The sequence below is a fragment of the Silurus meridionalis genome, chromosome 18 (assembly GCF_014805685.1).
Source record: "Silurus meridionalis isolate SWU-2019-XX chromosome 18, ASM1480568v1, whole genome shotgun sequence".
NCBI classification, from domain to species: domain Eukaryota; kingdom Metazoa; phylum Chordata; class Actinopteri; order Siluriformes; family Siluridae; genus Silurus; species Silurus meridionalis.
In genome coordinates, this window is record NC_060901.1 from 10340030 (window position 1) to 10356684 (window position 16655).

Consider the following 16655-nt stretch of genomic DNA (forward strand, 5'->3'; position numbering starts at 1 on the left):
CTGTCCATTGCTAATTTACGATTGTCTGCTACTTGACTGACATTGCTCCTGCATTCCTCCTAACACTGCTTTCTGCATGTTGAAAATTCACAAGATGGCTCCATTTTGACCTTCTGAGCTCAACCCAGTCTCATGGGTTATATGATCGCTCACCTGCAGACAGACCCTGAACTCTGACTCAAGGCTGACTACTGTTAACCATAAAGTTTCGGTACATGTACAATTTGTTTCACATTCAATTTGTAAATGTATTATTCCAAATTTTATCTTTGTCCAAACTTTCCTCTCAGATCTGTTCAAGTGTGATCCTTATATAATGATTAAAACCCCAGTGAAATTTTCTTGATGTTCACCACAGGCAGTACAGAGTACACAGGCAGAAGAAGTTCATCTTACACTCTAATTAAATCTTTCATAACGGTATGTGGGGGAGAATACACAGGTCATATTTATGAGGGAAAAATATTGGGAGGCTTACAGCAAGCAGGATAATTCAAGGTGGACCACCAAAAAAAAAAAAAATCAGATGAATCATTAACAGAAAACACATTAATGCGGAGCTGTGCATGTATCATATTGTGGGTGGTGAATAATGTGGTGTGCATTTTAGCCCTTATCCGTTATCAGCACACAGAAATATAAAACTGCATTTTAGTTATTAGCAAAAGAAATGTCCAAAATGACTAATAAACTGCATCATCTATCGATTTACCAGGAGATACCTGGTTCAAAGAGTAGACCAGAGACTGGAATTGGTTGAGCTGCATTCATATCTAAGACTCAGTTATTACAGTTAAATTGTGATGTGTTTTAAGTAATTACAATCATCAAACTCCATAAGGGTGTTAGTAAGGTCAGGTACTAATGTAAGATGAGGAGATCTGGGATGTATTTAGCATTTAAATTTATTTCCAATTGTGTTTACTAGGATTGAAGTCAGAGCTCTATAGCAGGAGATCTTCCACGCCAACGCATGTAAACTATATGGTTATAAAGCTGGCTTTGTGCATAGGGACATTGTCATGCTGGTCTGGGTCTCCTAGTTCTTTAAGTGAAGGGAAAAAAATTATGCTGCCCCATTCAGAGACATCCAATATCCTAACCTTGTGGTGGGAAGAACCACATATGGCTGAAAGCGTCCCAATACTTTGTGAATATAGTTATTTTACATACTGGAGTGTGGGCTCATTCTGTTCTAAACAAGAAATGTAAAAAAATATATTATTATTTAATTAATAATTATAATTTAATTAATAATAATAATAATAATAATAATAATAATAATAATAATAAAACACAACACTTAATTAATAATGAATATTTGAATAAGAATTTGCATAGATGAGGACATGTTTGGAAAGGGAGCCTTCAAACCCAAAACCTGTTAATGGCATCTGTCTGCTCTCTAGAACTCCTTCTATGCAATCTCCAGGAAAGGTTCGATGCAAAACCGATAGCATCAGACAGTGGCATTATTCTCTTGTAGCAGTGTGTCTTCAGTATTGGCAATTCATTCGACTTAAATGATTTGAATTAGCACTGCTGACACACACTTAGTGAACGGTTAATGAGAAAGGATCAGGTGCCGTGGGGAGGCGTTTGGACTTTTAAGGTTGACTGATGGATACTTAGATATTATTAATCTTGTTTAAGTAATAAGCGTTTGCAAAGGGCAAAATGGAAAAATCTGGGAAAAAAAAGGTGTGGTTGGTGACCTTTCGAAAGCAAGCGCGAAATTGTGAAAATGACATGATGAAACGTCTTGCTCCCGTGCACCACCATGCACCTGCACGTGTGTTCCAATTTCTTTCCTTTTTTTGTTGAGAAAAGGGGGCAAAGTAATGAATAAATAAAGCCAGCTGTTAGATGTTAGAAGTCTTGACAGCTTTGTGAAGACAAGTTAGAATCTTATCAGTAGCTGTCACTGTATATCCATGGCTTGACTTTATCCGTGGAAGAGCAACACCTTACACATGTATACAGTATGACACAATGTGACACAAACATGCATAGGAGGATAACAAAGGAGCAGTCTCACACTTTTCTGACAAACTTGATTACTTCAATCAATATAAATCCCTGCAATTTATGGGGTATTTTGCCTTTTTGTCTCCAACACACATACATAGTGAGACGTGTTTGAGTCACAGAAGCCCACAGTGATGTAAAGTATGCATCGGCATTGACTGAATGCACAGCTTTTGCTTTCTCTCTCTCTCTCTCTCTCTCTCTCTCTCGCTCGCTCGCTCTCTCTTTCTCTCTCGCTCGCTCTCTCTCGCTCTCTTACGCACACACACACATATACATGCACACACACATGCGTACATAGTCTTTCCACTTCAGACACAATACCATAGAGGAATAGTGGATAACTTACCAAGCGTGAGTGTAAACATTGCAACACAAAGAAAATTCAATGTTATTTCTCAAGGCACTCCTCATGGTTATGAATTCAGATGAGCACAGCTACAAAAAAATAACAACTCAACCATGAATCACTTGATCCAGAATTTTTGGTAAACATCAACAACAATACTGCTACTTAATGTTAAAATTCAATTTTGGAGTGGAGAACAAATTTAGCGTTCATATCAATTCATTTTTTTTCACCCACTCCCCATTAAGTAGTATTAGTACTATTACATTTTTATATTCAATTTATTCCTGACTATTTAGTATGTGCACTGGTTATTAGGCAGTCTTGTGTTATATTCTCAGTGTCAATACACCTCTATCATTATTACACCACGGCTGTAGAAACCATCGATATTATAGAGAAACTCAGTATAACAGAGTGCATCATAGAAAAGTAACTCATACAGTGAGTACTCTGACCATCCAATCAAAAGACAAGAACGAGAAAATGCTGATGTGACGAGACTTTTTCTTCTGGGGGGCCCTGAGAGTAGCCAAATCGCAATCTGACTGGTTTAAGCAACATGGATTGTAAGAACTGGACTGTGACTGGATAGAAACTCTGATGTAAACTTACACTCAGGTGTGCTGCTCCTTGCTTAAGTAATGCAATGAAATGAGAAATGAAGAGAATAGGCTATTGGGAATAATTGAATAAAAATATATTAATATATGTTAATATTATTATATAATAATAATACCAATGATTATATTATTATTATTAATATTATCATTGCTATTATTATTATTATTATTATTATTATTATTATTATTATTATTATTATTATACATATTAGCAGTCTTGATAACGACATAACAATAAAAACATGATACATTTCAGAGAAATATATATATATATATATATATATATATATATATATATATATATATATATATGTGTGTGTGTGTGTGTGTGTGTGTGTGTGTGTGTGTGTGTGTGTGTGTGTGTGTGTGTGTATACCATTATTTGCATGCCTATACCTGCTATAAGACCCTGTAATAGTAATAATGTTTTCTGATCATTTCTGACCCTAGATTTTTTTTTATACGACCCACATATTTTGAGCACTAAAGTCAGTCATTTAAAAATGAATTACAGTGGGGAAAAGGGTGAAAAATATAGCATAGGATATAATACCTTTAAATAGATATTGGATATTTGTGACCTCTGAGCATTTTGTGCTTTACTCATGTCAATACATAGGAAACCTGAATAAAAATAGAGACAACTTGTGAACTAAAAAGATTCAGTACAATAAATGGGGTCACATGTTTAGCTGCACTGCATGTCTCAGAGTTGGTGACAACTGAAATGTTGGAGAAAACACAACTCTTACAGGCATTATCTAAGATAAACAGCTAAAAAAAAAAAAACACGACAAATTGCTTTTCACATACTATACACACATTTCTATATCAATTGCCTGCATTTTAGCTTATTAGAATAAATTATGGTGATTTGGTATATTTATAGTAGTGTACATTCGTGCTGTTTCAATCACATGGTAATTCAGGACACCAATAATAATGAGAACATTTGTGGCATATTCATTTTGTTATTGGTCGTCCATGCAATTCTTATTAATGCAGATACATTTTAAAGTGTTGTATTTACTGTTGAAGGCATTGTGTTAAAAAATGAATTCCATTATCAATTGTTACTTTCATTTTTCAAGTAACGATCTTTCAGAAATAGGATGTGACATTGCAGGCTTTTCCAGAAGTCAAGAAAATATAAATTGGCCATTGCATTTGTGCTGAGACAGGGTCTGAGAATACCTCTGTGCTGGCAGATTTCTAATGTCACACTTGTTTCACACTCAGCCAAATTAGTAATATGCCAAGATTATTTGTTAAATTACCCTTTCGAGTTCATGAGTACAGAGTCCCTAGACTTTATTTTACTGTATTTGTATTTGTATTATTGTGTGATGCATGAAAAATCCAGTAGCAGACACTTTTGTCATCTGATCTGCCATGTATCAAAACAGGACTATGTCTGGGAGAATCACTTTTTCCGCTTTGTGAAGGCCAGTGAGATGGCAGGCAGAGTAAATTGAATTGATGTGAGTTGGTTAAGAACGTACTGCAGGCAGACGGGAGACAGGATGTTAAGGTCATCCTCTGTATCTTAAATAGCATAACAGCTCCTGGGTGCTACTGGTTCAGCCACCCATAATAGCTCATTATTCATGGGTCACTCCATCAGCAGCCCTCACATGTGTGATGCTTTTGCAATTTATTCCAAGTCATTATTTTTCACTGAGGCAAAGAAAAACAGTGGGGTTAAGGCTGTGCAATCAGCAGACAGTTATCCAAGTTTAAATGCATTCAGCACTCAAGATTTTAAACTCCTCCACTGGGCTTTTGGCTATGTCAAAGCAATTGGCACTGAAATGGGTCTTGTAATTTTATGAGATCCCAGGCCTGTTAAAAGAATTTCTGTCTATCAGTAGTGTCAGAATCCTGACCTCACACTCACGCCTGTGTATTCTGAGCTATTATTGATCAAAAGAGGATTTCATGCCCAAAACTGCAGGGAGGCAGAAGATCAAAGTGAGGAGAGTGATTTTTGCTCAAAAGTTTGTTGGGTGAAAATTCAAGAGTTCATCCAAGATTACAGTATTGATAACACCAGATCTGACCATTGAGAGCTTAGGTTTTTAGATAAGGCATAGGTTTTTCTGCCTTAACTGAACAGATAAATAAGAGTAAGAATGAAAATTTAACAGATGGAATATGAAAATTCAGGTTTTCAGTGCTCTTTGTTGTTGTTGTTGCTATCTCTTTCAGTGCCATAATGAGAGTTATCAGTTTATCAGCTCTGTGAAAGCTTGTTTAGAGAAGGAGGACAGCCTCATTTAAAATAGTGTTTAATCTCTGAAAGGAAAAAAAATGGTCCCAAGGACATTACTTTCTGAAGAGGTGATTTCATCAGTATGCAATCTCTTCAATCAGAAAACTCTCTCCTAATAAACATGATGATCACATCAGATGCACAAGCTCTTTAAATAGGGGACGGGTGGAGGAAATAAAAACCTGGCAAGTTCATTATTAGGAGATCAGTTTTACTTATTTTACTGTGGCTTCTTCTGTTCTTTTAATTGTTTTCAGCTTATTGGTAATGAAGTCTTAAGAAAGTTCACTGCATAAATATAGGAAATTGAGTTTACTTTGACATTATGTGAAATTCTGTTACATTGGGGTTGGGGAAAGATAAAGTTGTCTACTATAGAGATGCTTGTGGACAATGGGGTCTAAGAATAATATCTGGGAAAATGCTTCTGTTATATGTTTTTTATTATAAAAAAAAAAAAAAGATACAATTTCCAATAAAAAATTATACTATTGAAAACAACCAGAGTAACATATTAAAAAAATGAGTTTCTTAATATGAGTTATTTTCCTTCATTTGCCTAATAACAGTGTACACTTGAGCTGGCATGGAGCACAGCAAGTGCAAAAAACCTATGATTAATTTAAGATTAAATACAGCGGTGTTTCCTCTGAACACACGCCAATAACCAAGATCCGGCATGAAGAAAAATCAGACCTTCTGAATAAAGCAGATAACTTGGGCCATATTACACACAAACACACAGGTCCAAAAGTCTGAGACCACAATAAAAAAAACATAAGCAAATGTCTAATATGGCCCAAGTTTTCTGCTTTATGCAGAATATATATATATATATATATATATATATATATATATATATATATATATATATATATATATATATATATATATATATATTCCTGAGGTTCAGGTTGTTATGTGTCTGTGAAGAGAGATGACAGAGCACAGTGTTTTGTTGTTATTATGAGTTTATACAAATAAAAGTAGACAATTTACAGATTCAAATGATGTATTGCTCTTATCTGTATAATCAAAACATACAGAGCAATTTGACCCCGGAAGCTTAATTGCCGGATGTGTGTATCATGGTGGATTTTGGTGCTGATTTGAGACTTGGCCCATCAGTAAAACAAATGTTTACTGATTAAAATTTTTTTTTCGTGGATTTGAATTGAGTAAAGAAAGTACGTCATAAATAAATATGTGCTGCGTTGAAGGATTTAATTTTGCATCTTTCATATTTATTATATATATTTAATAAAAGGGGGACCCAGAATTGGGCACTGCATTAACCAAGCGTTAATAAAAATTTGTGACGTTTGCAACACAATTGTTTAGGGGTTTTTTTGTATACTCTAACATTTATTTCCCCTTCAGTGAACTAGGAGACTCAAACCTATTCCAGCATTACAATGCCCCTGTGCACAAACTGAGCTTTATGAGCATATGATTTATATGGGTTATAGTGGAAGATCCAAACAATAAGCTTTTCCACAGGAAGATTCCAGTTAAAATGTAGTAACATCTCAGCAAATACCAAAAGAATTTGGAGGCACCTGAGCTAATTTTCCGTGTTAAACAGACACTTCTTAAATCCTGTTTTCACTTTTTCATTATGGGTATTAATTGTAGATTAATGACTAAGAAATCAATTCACATGACTGTAGTATCAGGCTACATCATTACAAAATTGAAAAAAAGTGAATGGGGTCTGAACACATTTCGAATCTATTTATCCTGCATTGGCTTCCTGTCAAATTCCAGATTGATTTAAAATTTTAATGCTGACCTATAAGGCCCTACACGGTATGGCACCTCATCATTCGACACAGCTTTTAACTGTCTACACTCCAAGGCATGATCTCCGTTCCTCTGATTTGATTGTTCCTTTTATCCCTTTACGCTCTATGGGTGATCTGGCTTTTTCCTCACATGCAACAAAGCTGTGAAATTCTTTCCCTACTGTGATTAGAGAGGCCCAGACTTTTAGTGTTTTTAAATCTGCTCTGAAATCTCACTTTTTCAGGATAGTTTTTATATGATTTTTAATGTTTGTGATGTATTCTGTGATGTTTATTTACCTTATTAGTTTAATTATTATTACTATTATTCAGCAGTACAGCAGTACAGACTTTGAATGTCCTGGGCAGATTAGATTGACATGGCAGTGCATAGAGGCTGAAATCTGATTGGACAAAAAAACCTAACATCCACATACACTACTGGAAGCAGTGCAGCCAAGAGAAACGCTAGAGAATAAACTGTTGGGAATAAATTAATACAATTTCATGGAACAAATATTAGAATTTAGGTTGTAAATGTGGGTCAGTGCTTCTGAGAGTGTTTAGGCCAGCAGAGATGGCCGTGCTGGCCCTGACCGTGCACCACTGGTCTACAGTAGCATCTTGTCGCTTTTTCTACCGAGTTCAACTCCTTCATCGACAACATTGGAAAATAAATCTGAATTGGCATTTACTGAATGAGCTGGCAGAGATCGGACACAAAAGTAGCTGAATTGGATTGGACAGTGGTGTACAACCTGCAGCTTTAACAGCACTAATTCACAGAGTACTAGAATTCAGTATAATACAGTGAAGGTATTTTTCTTACACTTTGTTTAGATTTGAGGAAAAAGCTAATTACTTGCAGATGACTGTCAAATTGACTGACAGACTATAAGAAAATATTCCTTCATCTGTTTTTTTTTTCTACCACAAATGCGTGTGAACATTATCAAAGCAACAAACACTGATTGTAGAGGCAGAAATAGGCAATCCCTAGTTGTGCATCCTCTAGGACAGACAAAAGTAGACTTAAGTATACAGACACTCATGTACTTTGCTTCAGGTATAAAGTAGTGTGCATGTAGCAAACTAGGATAAAGAAGCATGCAGGGTTTGTATGAATGCATGGCTTGAGAGAAAAGTTTAATCAGTATGTTTGTCATGATACAGCATCAAACATTAACAGAGATTCTGACCACATTCATGGGATATAAAATATTAATCAGGACCTCCTGGACCCAAGGTTTGATAGGAAGATTGAAACTGTGAGAATCAGATATATGCTGGAGCTGTAATAGTTCTAAGGGCACTCTGCTTCATATGTTTTATAAAAGGCCATAAATCACAGGTTTATGATCTTTGAGACTGCTGTGGAATTTTAGTTTTTGCGATGTTCTTTGGATATTGTGAATATTTGCTGATATTGATATTTTATTGTATTTAAAATAAGATATATTGTATAGAATGGTACAAATGATAAAAGAAAACCTTAAAAGCATTCCATAGATGCAGGGCATTTTAAAACTATGTGGTCTGTTTCATGGGTTGCATCGAGAGCATGATTGAATATGACACCAGGTTCTCCGAAGAAATATGCTATAACACTATTATGTTGGTTAACAGGTGAATTAAGTGCATAATATCTATAACAGCAGGGTGTTTGCATATTTGAATGTTTAATGTTCAGACCCTGGAGCTGTGGAGCAGCAACATCACCTGTTGTGCCACTATGCTGCCCTGATGAAAAATAGAGCAAACACACATCAGCTTAATATCCGATAAAAAAACGGATGAAAAGTAAGGATGAAATGTGCACATCTGTGTGATAAATAGCTACATCTTACTCTCCTCAGACGTTTTTTTTGGCACCACGGCATCAGCTGTAGAGCCAAAGCAGTCATTCTGGATGAAAAACTGTCCCGACTCAGCTCTCAAACTTTATTGCAAGTCTTGGTAAGTGCTTGTACATCTTTTTTCTCTTGAGGCATATTACCCTGAGGTAAAATGAGTGTATGGGGAGGTAACGAAATGCAATCCGTTGCTGAAAAAAGAGCGATCGGTATATCAGTGTTGTCCCATGACTGACAGTATTAACATGAACATTAGAAGTATGGATGGTGTTAGAATCCATTTTGGTGAGAAATCAGCAAACTATTATGCACTGAATATATTTGAACCGGAACTGCTTTATGTTAGACAGAGGTGGCAAAAGTACACACATCCTTTACAAATACTCATGTTTTAAAAGACTCTGGTAAAAGATGAAGAACTGACTAAATGTTTTACTCAAGTTAAAGTAAAAAAGTTTGGGCTCTGACATTTACTTAAGTAAAAAGTAGCCATTACTACTTATGTTTTAGTGTCATGCTGGTAACTGGACGTTATGTCATGTTAATATTAGAGCCATCAATCGATAAAATATTTATTCCTGCTGTTCTAAATGCACCTTAAATTAATTATTTTCAATGTATTATCATCTAATCAACATGGTAATGGATAAATATTGATGCTTTATGCAAATGCATCTTTATTATTTGTGAAACCAAACTCAAAGAGCATGAAGAAAATATTCATGTTAACGTTTGAAAGTAATTACGGTGTTTTAAATTACGTAACTTATCAGTATGCTCAAAAATAGAGTATTTTTTGTCCCTTATGAGGAATTATCCTCCAGAGGAATAACTGTGTGCATTATGGCGGATTTTGGTGCTGTTTCCGACTTTGCGCATTTAAAAAACAAATGTTTACTGATTCAAAATCATTTTTCGGTGGAGCTTATTTATTTATTTTTTATATCTGAGCAAAGAAAATACATTGTGAATATACGTGTGTTGCACTGAAGGTTTAAATTTTGCCCTTTTTATATTTATTAATTTATATTTGCATTAAAAATCGTCAAACAAAACAAAAATGCACACTGCATTAATCGCGCGTTGAATAAAACCAGTGTCGTGAAAATAAATTTGCATTTTGACAGCCTTAATTAATATATTAACACAAAACGAATTTAAAAATTTTGTTACGTAATGATTGTATCCAGGCTGAACATTCACCATATAAAACACAAGCAGAGAAAAGATGATGATAATCTGGTGATCAGGAATGTTTCTGTTCTCAGTTCTCATACTTCTTGTTGCCTTTTGACTGCTCATTGTGAGCTTCATAAACTAGCCTGCATCTGTGGTGTGTGAGAGCCAGGAAATGAGACATCAGTGGTAGATTGAAAAAGATGTGCAATGACAGGAAAGGCTGATGGTCTGAAAACGGCACGCAATAAGAAGGAAAATTTTACATTTCACCAAATAGATTAAAACTAAAGAGTCTGGTTTGAAAATGGAAGTAGAAAGTACAGAAATTTGTGTAAAAATGTAATGAGTGACAGGAAAATGTGGTCCGAAAAATAAATAGTGAAGTAAAGTACTGATACCAGAAAAATCTACTTGAATACAGTAACTAAATATTTGTACTTCATTACATCCCACCTCTGATGTTAGACATGCACAGGGTTTAAGTGGAAAACAGTGAAGTAGACAAATCTAAGAGGCAAATCAGAACTGAAGTCATAACAAAGGCAATGTAATTACCTCCTTTAATTTAAATCAATTTTGCTTTGCTTTTTGTTTACTTTTTTTTTATAGAGCTCCTTGCATACAATCACACTTAGGTAAATTAAAATAGTCAATCCTGATCCCAAATGGTGATCAGAAAAGAGTTCACAGCCCAAGGATACAAATTCCACCATGCTCTCTTTGTACGAGGGATAAAACTTTCTCTCTCTTCCCTCTGCTGATCCTGACAGCACTAGTCATTAATAGGAGTCTATGAGTTCATGTATTTGGAAGAGGGCAAAGCTATTACATTGTGAGACAGCATAAGCAGTCGGTCTCCTATATGCAGCATTATTTAAGGTATGGACAGCAGATGCACAAACACACCATGCGCTTTTATGCACGTTACAATATTAGTTGCTGTTACGTCAGACAAGTTGCTGCCATAGGCTTCTGAATTTCTCATCACTTGTAAGAAATCTTACAGAACAACTTAAAATCATGTCATCTTTCTGGGGATTTCCAATGTGGGTTGACAGCACTTTTCGTCTGCCAAAACTTTGCTTTCAGTATTGTGTACATGGGCCTCCCAGCTCGGTAATATAGTAGTTTTTTACAGCCTGTTCTCTGACACACTCACACGGACAAATGAGGAGCCTCCTGACCCAGACGTCCAGAAGGATGGCAGTTGCAGCACCCACTAATGATCACACTCAACCATGAGTGGCGTCTGCTCTCTAGTTTTTTTATTATTATTAAGGAATTATAATGAGCTTTAACCAAAAAAGTTAATCTACCGGTAATGTTAATAAGACTCTGGTACACTTTCCAGGTTATATGGATCCATATTTGTATGGATTTACGTTTTCCTTACTAGAATAAGCCTCAAATAGCTTAGTTTAACCCAGTGGAAAATGGTGTGTTCAGCTTGATAACCGTTCTTGGGTTGTTTTTATCAACGTTATAGTAAAAACATTCAGTCTTGCTTCTTGTCTACCTAATCAGTGCAGACAAAAAGCAATTTGTTCCAGGTTAAAAGCTAATTGCCAAACACACATTCTCTTTTCCATTTTGTCATTGTATCCTTAGTATTTGTATACAAGGTCTGAGAAGCAGTGAGCTCAAATAATGAATCATGTAATAGCATGCCCTAAAACATAATCTCATTAAATGAAACAAAGTTTCCTTTTTTTTCCCCTTACAGCAATGTATTGTGTTATCTCACTTAATATCCATATTGGATGAATTAAGCATAAAATTCCTTCAGGGTTTTTAAAGCAAGACTTACTGAACCATCACATAAAAATACAGAATTTCATCTTCTCTTTCAGATTCTCTTTTTGATTGGAGTGTTTTTTAAAAAGGCGGGGCTGGTGCACTGGGAATCAGGTGGCGTATGATGGTCCATGTGCACAATGCCTGCCCCATGGCGACCCCATCCCTACAAAGTGTCTACGAATTGACGAAGTGTCTCCTGGCTGTCTCATGCCCCATCAGTTCTAATGACAGGAGACAGAGGTGGAAAAAGGCTGCATGGCATGAGGGTTCAGATCAGGGTCAATATATCTGCAATGCTGCCACTTTACCTGACCTGACACCAAGGTCATGCCCTTCGAGGACACCACATATAAAAGTACCTAGTAGCTATTATCTAAAGTATCTAACAGATAAAGACATATCATATTGCCAGCAATTATTTACCCCTCAGATAAAAATATGGATAAAAATAATAGTTTTATTTTAAATATTAATATATTTTTGGAGATTTATTTTTAATCATTTGCTTAAATGACGCATTGATCCATAACGTTGGATTAATATATCCCAAATCTCCTTTGTCCTTGTTAGGAAGAGGATGCAGCTGGTTGCTCAGTCCAAGGACAGGAATACACCCTGGATGGCATTCCAGACCTTCCAGCACAAGCATACAAGTGAAGCAAAATTAGCATACTGAAGGTGAAGCTTGCGTACAAAGATTTAAACACAATACAACTTTAAAGGTTTCTCTTATTTGCATTATTTTCTAATTACTTCCAGCCTCCAATTTCTAACAATACCAACAATAAGTAATTAGAAAGTAGGCTACCAGGTGTCTTAACAAAAAAATTTCAAGAATGTTGAGCAATTTTATGAGGTAAAAATGCTATAGCCTTCATCCTCCTTGCTAGGATGAGAGCTAGGTGGGAGGTAGCTTGTTTGTGGTAATTACCAAAATTAAATTTAATTGTTATTTTAAAAAAAGCATGTGAATACTTTTGTGTTTTTCATCAATATTGTTTGTATTGCCAATAATTTTGATGAAACGTATATACATGTCCTGTATATTCCACTTGTATTGCTATAAAATCAGGAGAAATAGTCTCCATTAATAGGATATCCATTGGTAATAGAGGAAAGAACAAGTTGAAAAAGCTAAGGCAGATATGTCCTTTGACAGTTGTTGTTTATTTTAAAGCTTACGGCTGTGAAGAGGCATTCCACTACAAGAGTGCAAGTGTCAGTGCCTGCCAGTGATGTTGGCGAACGCTCCCTTACTCACCCAGTGCTGTGGAAAACAGGTGTCAATCCACCCACAGCGTCTGTCTTAAGCCTGCAAACCATGCAGTGAAAATGCAATGGGCTCTTTTAGTTGCCATAGAAATTGAAGCTAATAGACTGTATGCAATGAAGACTAACAATGCTGAAAAGGCTTTTTTCAGCTGGTGAAACTATTTTTATCAGCAGACATAATGTGCACCTTGGCTGCCATGTAGTTCTGTCCAAATCGCTGTTCCTCTGATTTGTTTTGGCTGAACACAGAGCAGAGAAATCTAGAGAATTGTGTCTTCTACAATTTTGATGGTAAGAAAAAAAATGTTCATGTGCAGCACATTCATCACTGATCACAGGTGATGTTTTGTTTGTTTGCTGCTGTTTATGCTACACAAACACATGAAAATCTGACCCCTAGAGGGCAACAGCTAACATGCTGAGCAATTGCAGTGACCTGTGGGAATTCATATCTGTACATGAGACCAAACTACAGAGGTCATTTGTACAACATGGATGCTTGCTCCCAGGCTTGCGTTGTACCAATTCATCTTCGGCACTCAAGGACAACGTGTAGTGTAGTGTGAAGGCTCACACACTGGAGAAATGTTTTGTGCTGTGCCTGCTCTGTGTGTGGGCTCATATTTGTACCACCTACTATTTCTGTGCTATTTGCGGTCAGCATGTGGGCAGATAGTGAACACGTATCAAGAAAGTCAAGGTTTTTCATGCTCAAAACACAAGGCTTGAAATGGGTCTCAGTGAACACATACTTAAGGAATGCATTCGAAAACCATTTAAAATTTGTAAAAAGGATTATATTTTGGTAATCAAAGACTACACTAATTTTGGTGAACTTCCTGTTAGGAAATCTTGAAAAAACCTTACTGGAACACACTGGGAAAAAATACTTAAACTTAAACACTGGCAAATGTTACTTGCCAGTTGTCATACCGTATGAGAACATTGTGTTTTAAAGTTTCCGAATGTTTTAGTATCATCACTTTTGTTACCCAAAACAGAATGTTCCCAGAACGTTGTTAGGTAAATGTTCTGCTTTTTGCTATGGTGTTACTGTCACATCTTCCAGATTTCTTTTTTACCACAGCCCTCAAAATGGGCAATGAATGGAGAACAGATGGTTTTCTATTCTTCTCTTCCATAGTGTATTGATCAATGGCTCATTATATTAAATATTTGATAAAGATGCTGTGACATGATGCTGTGCCTTTGGTCCAACCCAGTTAAGTTGTTTTTAGGTCAGGTGAAGACCTAAATACATGGCGTTCCTAATGAGACATGATGGCATATGATATTGTTTGAAATTGTCCTAGTTAAAAAAAAAAAAAACAGCATGCCCAAATGCCAAGTGGGAAAAAAAGTCCGTGGTGAGAGCCCTCATCCATGTTAAACAGCTAGCTTCCTCCTGGGACAGAGAAAAGGAGAACTTTGCCCAAAGGCAAAGCACTCTGTCCTTGCTATCCCCCACTCAGCATCCAGCAACGAGTGCAAAGCACACAACATCACAGACTTCCCAGAACCCTAGTGTCTGCTGTGATCAGCAAGGGTGAAAGCTGTGGGCTAGATGCGTCCTCTCAACTGAATCACTGCTCCAAGCGATGCTTTGGAAAGCAAACAAGCCACTGCTGAATGATGGCGCAAGATGGCATCTCCTTGGCTGTGTGCCCGATGCTGGGATTTGATATGCAAGCCTGCTGATGAATCATAACTGACAGAACATCTCACCTTGTATGATTTATTTAGATGCCATGACGCATATTTTAGAGGTTAATTCATCTAGGTCTCAGCTGAGAACCAACATGGTTTCAAAATGTAGTTGTGAGAGTGAAAAAGAGTGTGGTCTGTTCAACAGGTCCCTCAGCTGCTGATTTAAACCAACACACATAACTGTGATTAAAGACTACATTACCCATGGGCGCTACGTCATTCACATGGAGGTCTCTCTCACTGAGTGAAACCGTGTTGCCAGTGGCTATGTTATTTTTGACAGAGAGTGATATCAGGATTATCACTAATTAGAGGGCACAAGAGTGTATTTTCCCTATCTGGACACACACACCTGGGACTGACTTAGTGGAAAATCATTAGGCAAATCCAAAGTAATTAAAATTACAGCCGAACAACTTAAATGCACATGTATCTGGGATGGTAATGTCCAGCATTAGGACTGCAAATTAGAAAGTAGTTATTGTTAAAAGCTTGTAAGTGTTTCGTTTTATGTCTGCTTTGTGACTGGAGAAAGGTGCAGAGAATTTCTTTAGACTCATCATGCGCTGTGTTTTACTTGTGCACCCTGACACATAATTAGTGGCAACTGCTTAAAACAGCAGGGCCGTTACTGTCATCATGCTGTAAAAGTGTTTAGAAATCACCTTGGGCTCTTTGTACTAATGGACTATGAAGCATGACATCATTGCCCTCATTGGTATTCCATTACACTGGTGAAGTAAAGCAAAAAAAAGGAGATTTACCATTTTGCTTCAGACTTGAAGTGTTGATTACTTGAACAGGCTTGTATGTTTGCGGCAAATAGATGGAAGCACTTATGTGTAGACAGTGAATTACTGCATGAAAGCCTTTCCTTCCACAATTTTAATTTTTTTAACAAGAAGATATCTGACTTCTGGTCAAAACAGTCCATACTGTAGCTATGAAGTTTGCACCAGTCAGCTACACTGTACTAAATGAATATATATTTTAGTATAATAAATAAATAAATAAATATATATATATATATATATATATATATATATATATATATATATATATATATATATATATATATATATATATATCAGAAAATCTATGGCCTAAGATTGCAGATGCAGTAACAGAGATTGCAAATTAAATATTCTAGCAAGCATCACTTAAGTATTAAGACCACTTCCTGTTGAGGATGGTAATCATTTGCCTCAGAACTCAAGCATGTTGCTTCTTCACAAATTTTCGGAAGTGACCCTCTTAGCACTGTCAAGGACAACACAGTCTCACCCCACATCGTCACATATCGACGCTGTGGATGTTGCGTCGGACGGCGTCCACATCCGACGCCGAGGGTACCCTTCGCCGCCGACGTAGAGGACGGAAACCCTTTGCTTCGCTTTTTGACGCAGATGGACGGAACCCCATTTGCGGGTTACGGTTAGGGTTTGGGTTAGGGTTAGGGTTCGGGTTAGGGTTAGGGTTTGGGTTAGGGTTAGGGTTAGGGCTACGGACATCTTCAGGATTTTTCGAAATTTAAAAATTATTCCTGTACACTTATTATAATAGATAATACTTTATTCAGTGTATAGGACAGCGATCTGCGTTGAAAAGTGTAGCACACGGGCTCTCAACCATCTGCGTCGAAAAGCGAGGCGAAGGGAGGTACCGTCTCTCTACGTCAAAAAGCGATGCGAAGGGGGTACCCTCGGCGTCGGATGTGGACGCCGTCCGACGCAACATCCACAGCGTCGATATGTGACGCTGTGGGGTGAGACTGCCCTGTCAAGGAGGCAG